The sequence below is a fragment of the Mytilus trossulus genome, chromosome 2 (assembly GCF_036588685.1).
Source record: "Mytilus trossulus isolate FHL-02 chromosome 2, PNRI_Mtr1.1.1.hap1, whole genome shotgun sequence".
NCBI classification, from domain to species: Eukaryota; Metazoa; Mollusca; class Bivalvia; order Mytilida; family Mytilidae; genus Mytilus; species Mytilus trossulus.
The window spans coordinates 7,858,493-7,866,530 of NC_086374.1; positions in this window are offsets into that span (position 1 = coordinate 7,858,493).

Below are 8,038 nucleotides of genomic sequence, written 5' to 3' on the forward strand. Positions count from 1 at the left end.
TCCTCGAAATTGTTTAATTTCTCTTTAAATTGTTCACATTGTACGGAAAGAAAGGTACCGGAAGATAGATACTGACACAGAGATTGCAAAACTAGTCATTATGAGCATCTCAATACTTGTATTTATGTGTATGGAACGAAAGAAATGGGTCATGTCAAATAAAAAATACACCGGTTTCGTCATTGTTGTTTACTACACAACACCCGGTTTCGTCTATATATATATCACCCGTTTTTTTTTTATATTTTTTTAAAACCAACAATTTATGAAAAGCAACGTTAACACGGATCTGAACATTGTCTTTCGAAAGAATTTAAATATATATATATATATGTATTATAAAGTAAACTTGGCGTGTTTACATTTATTTACATAGGTAATTATAGTACTACACATTTTCCTAATGAAAGTCGTATCCGTTATTTCACTGATCTTCAAACTAATTTAAAATGGAATATAAAAACTCAATAGCAAACACTGATATCTAATTATTTTTTTAACATTAATATTATGATATTTTTTTTTATATAGGTTTTGAGATACATCGCAGTATGTAACCCCCCTTTTTTTTACAAAGAAAACCTAATTAACGCTTAAAAAACAAAATTTGAAACATCACCTTAAAGTATGCAGAAGTTAAGATTTATATTACTAAGAAGTGTGTAAAGTTTGATGCAATAATGATTAACCATTTTGAGATATGGCGCGACATGTTAAAAAAACACACTCCTGTTTTACTTACAAAGTTCTGTAACTCAAAAAGATTTAATTTGATTTTCACTAAAAGGTTTACAAATCGTTTGACCATTTCAAGAAATAACTTTGTTAAGTTTCATGAAAACTAGATAAGCTGTTCTCAAGTTACGGTGCGACATGTTTACGCTGGACAGAAAGATAGACGGATAGCTAGACGGACGGACAGACGGACCGAATGACTGATAGATGAAGGAACGGACGGATGGAAGGACGGATGGACAGACGGGTGTATACAATAATACGTCCTGTCAAAATTGGGATGGGCGTGTAAAAACGCAAAGAAATGAAAAAAAAATCGTAATTAAAGGTCAATAAGTTTTATTAGGATATCGGCCAAGTCGATTTATTTGTATATTTGTCTGCCTTATCATTTTCCTATATAACTTTTATATATATTTGAGAAAAATGTATAGAAATCGATAAAAAGAACTTGATATTCGGCATTTATTATAATAAACATAATCCAACTCACATAATCCGATTTCCCGGGTGTCCCTGTTTTCTCATTTCTTACAATATTTTAATTCGTTATACACTTTATAAGGTAAGTGGCGAATCTAGATGACGTATAGGTTGCACGCCCCGATCCCACCTTCGGTTGCCAAAACTATATAGATTTCTGTATTTAACGATTTTGTAAAGCAAAAAATAATCAAAATATTGTTCGACTCGCTACGCTCGGCGGTATGTACAAGTTGTTCGAAATACGCCCACTTTGAAATAAACTGAATCTGTCTGTCCGTATATATTGTCAAAATATATTGACCAACGTCAGTGTACGATCATCATTACACAATGGCGACAGTACAGACTCGTTTTTTTTAATAATGTTAAAAAAATAATTATTATTGAATTTTATCGATGACCTGAGACTATTATACTAATTTATACATAGCAGTATAGTTACAATTAGTGATAAATAAATTTTATTTTAATGCATGGTAGTTGTAATCCTACATTCTATGTCGATTATGCATGCACATTTGTCTTATCATCAACGTTTATCCTTAAGAAGATTTATTTTTAACGATGGTAGAAAAGATTACATACATGGAATGATTAGATTACTTATAAAGGTGTCCATTCTTTTGTGCGAGAAAATCACATATCAATTGCATGTGTGTTTCGATTTTTAAGACCGTAAACTTTAATTTTAAGTTTAAACATGTTCAACATATTTTCCCATAACTCATATAGAAAACGCATATTTAAAGAGCTTTAATCTCAATATGCTGTTAAAAAAGTTCGGAATGCAAAGTAAAATTAAAATATTTGAGTTCTATAAGAGTAGGAATTTGCTTACTATCAGTTATTTGAATCTGAGACTCATATCAATAATAAGCCGCTGTCCGGTGAACGAACTTGTTTTCGAACGACCCACAAAACTCCTTTTGAACTCTGAAATTAAATAATCAATTATAATGTAATGCGATTATGATTTTTTTGTATTTGACCAAACCGGGTTATGCATTTTGAAATCTATGACGAAACCGGGTTGTATACATTGACGAAACCGGCCAGTTCCATTTTGACATGACCCATTTCTTTCGTTCCATACACAGAGTTACAATTATTGAGATGCTCATAATAACTAAATTTGCAATCTCTGTGTCAGTATCTATCTTCCCGTACCTTTCTTTCCGTACAATGTGAACAATTTAAAGAGAAATTAAACAATTTCGAGGCAAGGTTCACTCAATTCGTCATTTTGACATGCATTTTGACTTATTTCTCCGTTAATATAGAACGGTTGTAGAAAATATTGCATCTCACAATAGAAAATAGTTGTATATGTATAGATTATAACATGCCCTTTTCCATATTGGCCCGGGTATCATCCCGAGACTCCCATATCGGCCTCGAGGCTTTAGCCGAGGGCCGATATGGGTCGAGGGATGATACTGGGCCAATATGGAAAAGACATGTTATAATCTTTTTATCACATATTTAAGTTCTGCAGAAAAGAGAAAAAAACGTAAATTATATCAATTTTATGATACATAAAAGGTAAAATATTAAGCAAATTATCACAAACGTGTTGTTAAGGATGCAATGACGTCACATCATTAGGAACAGGGCACAATATGGATATGTCTTTTTTTGCCCCGGGCAATTTTGAGGTTATTGCATATGCAAAAACTAATGTATTCATAACAAATATGTGATAAGTATATATATTCTTCGATATCATTAAAAAATAAGAAAATAAGGAGAAACCTATCTTTCTTCTGTCTATTGATGTTCCGTCATTGCGCCGGACGTTAGATACCATCGAGTCCGATCAAATTTTGCCGGTGTGGTTTAGACACAGTGTATTTAATCATTAGAGTATTTAGTATTAATCAGCTATGCTTGACCGCACAGTGGTAACTGTTTCTACCTGTACAATTTATATATCATTAGTTAGAAAGCTCAGGTGAATTTCTCTGTGGTCAGAATTATCTATGTTCTCATTGGTTAATTGGGACATACCTCCAGATTTGAAATGGGTATTGTTTGAGAAAAATGGAGAATTTATATTTACTTTAGTTTGTGCCATTTCTATATTGTTTGGAATGGAATGATATTTCATTGATAGTCATTTGCAGTATTTTGGACATATGGAATTTAGTATATTCACTTTATAAGGAAAGAATGCACTTTATTTACTTTGAGTAATCAGCAGCAGCAAAGTTATGTGTAACTTTACGAGTTAATAGAATGTTTGATAGTTATATTCAAATATAGATCATATACTTATTATTACGTTTACGTTCGTTATGGCTATGATATTTTAACTTTGTATTTATTAAATGACGTCAGCCTTTATAAATGCAATATGTGATTACTTCATATGTAACTGTGATAGTTAATAACTTTATTATATATTTGTTATTATTATTTCAGGGCTGTATTTATTATATTTCCTGAATATTAATAAAGTATGAAGAACCCTAAACAGAGTGTTGTTATACGAGCCTTAAAACCACCCTGTTATAGTAGTAATACTTAATCATTATTGAAATATGAATCCGTTAATAACATTTTTTTTTTTGCTTTCGTGACGTTTTTTTGGGACTTTTTTTTTTTTACAAAATTTACATAAAACGACAATTTTAAAAACCGAAGCTCCAACTAATGATACCAACCTCTCATTTGAAGGTAAAGACAATGTTTGCCATCAATTTGTTTTTAAAAATCTTACAGTTTCTTCGTTTATTTGTGAAGCAAACGGTTCGGCCCCACGAGAAATCGTTAAAATGTATACATTATCAACTGATTTACCATAGACAGTATGTGTAAAGTGAAATTAAAAAAGCGGTAGCAGTCTTAAAATTTATCCGAAAGGCTCAAAATTTACTGTGTGTTGTTTTGATATGTAAAGCATTGATTCGAGACGAAAATAAAAAAAAAAACAAAAAAAAAAAACCAACACTTTTTCCCCCCCCCAAAAATTGAAAAAAACAATATTTCAACCAATTATCTATAACATGAACATAACTTGATTAGCATATTGAATATTTTTATTCAACTTTCCGCAAAACTAATTTGCACCCTATGTTCGTTTACACAGAACTTAGATACTTTCCGACAAGTTTTGATTTTTATTATCACATATGCATACATTGCAAATGAAAGCTTTTTTAAATATAGTGTATCTCATTTTGTTTTAAATATTTAAAAAATTTGGATAAATTTTAATTCAAAGTCGTGAATCGTTTCTTTTGTTGACTAGTATATATAGCAGAAGCATTTTACTTTCCTAAATATACATTTTCACAACTTTCTAAAGCTGCTATATTCTGGGACAAAAAGGTCGAACCGAACCTACTCCTTTGGTACAGACATTCTAAGAAGCTTGGCCGGAGTATTTTGAGTTGAAAGGCAGTGGCTATTTTGCAAGAACAAATTAGGTAAGCTGAAGCCAAGTTAAAAACTATTTTGATTACACATATGGAATTCAAATAACTGACTATTATTTCAAAAGCAGGTTTAATTTGAATAGTTTTGATTTATGAGGCTATGTGATTGGCTTTGTATAATATTTTATCAAATGCATAGTGCCGAATGAGATTTTAACTTTTATTTTTCTTTATAACACACAGTTAAAGGATCGCGAGATCGTTTTCTCATATAACAAGCTGGATGATTTTAGAAAATAATTACAACTACATGTTTCGATATGATTTCATTCAAACAAATGGATGCTCAATATTTTTAATTTGGTTTTTTTTTCTGGCTATATATTCATAAAAGTTATTTATACTTTGATTGATAAATGTTTTTATAAATAAACGATTATATGTGTCTCAGATGATGTAACTTTAGCTGTTAACTTATTTAGTCGTACATCAGTACTTATTTGATTCTTTCATGTTAACAGTGCACATTATCATAGTACTTTCAAAACTAATTTTAAAGTAAATATTATATTTCACTCTTCACAAGAACCCAAAAACTAACAAATTCACTATATTGGTGGTGCCGCCTTCTATAGAAATTGGCTATTTTGCCGGTTTGAATAAGGATATTTTAATCAGAACCGGCTAAATACTGGTAGCAAATTAGTGTAACATGTAGAAAATGCATGGATTAATTTGATGAATATTTTAAGTACTATAAACAACCGATGAAGGTAATATTAAGTGAGAGAGAGAGAGAGAGAGAGAGAGAGAGAGAGAGAGAGAGAGAGAGAGAGAGAGAGAGAGAGAGAGAGAGAGAGAGAGAGAGAGAGAGAGAGAGAGAGAGAGAATCTTTAACTCCTTTGAATCATGAACTTCTTTTAAGAATTGAATGCTTCTTTTTGTGAATTCATTGGGGGGGGGGGGGGGGGTGGGGGGGGGGATCCGGAAAGGCGTTGACCGAAGTACATTGTGTATACATGAAGATCCCATGTTCCTCGTTATTATGTATATATACATTCGACTCTAAATAAAGATTACTTTACTTTACTTTCTGTATCTGTATGTAAAACAGTGCAGGATCCTATCGCGGAGCATATGCATACTGGAAGGAGAGCTGATTGGTTGGCCCAATCATTGCAGGGCAACCGTGAATTCTGTATTTTGGCATGCAATATTCTCTACCAGATGGTTTCACTGCACTATTGTTTTTGAATAAAAGAGTTCTTTCGAATTTGGGCGAATATCTGTTTTGCAGTCAATCAGTTTGTATGATCTTCTATTTCTATTTCTGTTTTCTTGTCTTTCTACTATGCTATTTGTTTATTGGAAGTAACTAAAGTATTTTGCCTTGACCTCGCGTTTGTTTCTGATTTCTTGTAAGTAGTCAGTTGGATCAAAAACCGACACCAATCCCTCAACCACTTTGTAGAACAAAGTCAGCCTCTGCTGTTTCCTTCAATTTGTAATCATACAAGATGAATTGTGCTCCCTTTTCTGAATGCTTTGTTTTCTCCCTGATTCTGAATTGGTCCCATATGACAGCATCGTATTTTAGTACAGATCTTACCATGGGTAAGAGGGCAAGTTTTTTGCACTCGACATGGGGGGCACTGGCGTAAGTTTCTTCTCAGGAACCCTAGTGTACAGCTTGCCTTGCTTATTGTTTTCCCGATATTGCTGGTCCATTTTAGGACATCAGATATATTAAGAATATTAAGACCTAGATTAGGACTTGTGTGTACTTGTTCAAGTATGTGGTTGTCTAGTTGATAGAATTAAAAAAAAGTGCGTTGATCTTTGTTTAAAGTACATTATATAGAATAATCGACAACCTCGGCTACAACATTGAACAAACGTAATAACCTTCTCATTTCTCAAAAGTAACCAATTCTCTTTCCAGTCGTTGGACGTTTTAACATATCTCAATTAATAGTTATCAAAGGTACCAGGATTGTAATTTAATACGCCAGACGCGCGTTTCGTCTACATAAGACTCATCCGTGACGCTCAGATCAAAATAGTTCTAAAGCCAAACAAGTACAAAGTTGAAGAGCATTGAGGACACAAAATTCCAATAAGTTGTGACAAATACGGCCAAATACGGCTTAATAATACTTTTCGTTTTTACGTGTTCTTACTTTACGGACTTTATTAGCAAGTTTGTGATCCTAACACAGAAAATACGCCACACTACATTTGTCTAATGGTAACCAGCATGCATTTGTTGCCCATTTCAATATGTCTTTGTCTCAGCTCAATGGTAACATGTTTTCGCAGTATAAAATTTTAGAAACCAGAATAGTTCTCTTTTCATTTATAACCGATTGTCTCTTGTTTCCAATGGTGACATTTTGACTGAGTGTTGATTCGCATGATAGGTGCTGTTTGTATAGCAGGATATTCCTCCCATGTTGACGCATTAGGTCTCTCTACTTTTAGAGTTTTCGTTCCCTCGTGTTTCATTTAGGGGTCTTCTTCATCGATTGATAAGATTTTTATTTCAGCAAATATAATTTGGTTTTAATTTAGGCAAATTAGTCATTCATCCAATTGAAAGTGCTGTAAATTGATTATATGTTTCACAATCTTTCCATTCATATGTATGGTATTTAAGATAGCGTTAAGAGTTGTCAACATGCATGGGTTTTTAATAAACATTGTCGAAATCGTGGCAGGTTACAGACCATCATATGACCAAGAAAAGTGTACTGCTTTTAAAATACCCAATTAAGGTCGATCACATAATTTCAAAAAGATTTTTTTTTTTTTTGCACCATAGGTGAGGATTGGATGGGGTTAAATGATTAAAGAATAATGCCCTTAAAAAAATAGAGAATAACGGGCAAAAATTGAAGATTAGAGAAAAAAGGGGTTAATTTTTTGAAGATTAGAGAAAAAGGGGTTAATTTTTCTTAAAGAGTAGAGAAAAAAGGACTGAAAATTGAATGTTTACAGAATAACAGACCCCCCCCCCCATACAGACCCTCATAGGTTTAATCTTTCTCTTTTTTTCTATTTGCCCTTAGCCTTGACAGTTTATGGAAAACAAACATTAATGACAATGAATAATATTGTGTTGTATAAAAAGTAAAATCACAAAAATACTGAGCTTACAGGAAAAAGTCCATAATCACATGGCAAATCGAATAACAAAACACATCAAAAACGAATGGGAATATGTACAATCTACTATTATACCATATCCGTTTCTTTTATATAATATACATAAAAACAACAAAAGAGACAAAAATAACATAATCATACAAATTTATATATACACATGATTGTTTAAAAGATATTTGGATGTTAGTCACACAACATAAGAGGAGGATATAAAAATACAGTTAATGTTTCTTTGAGTTAAACTACATTGACCTGCATTTGTATCGTCTTCAAAT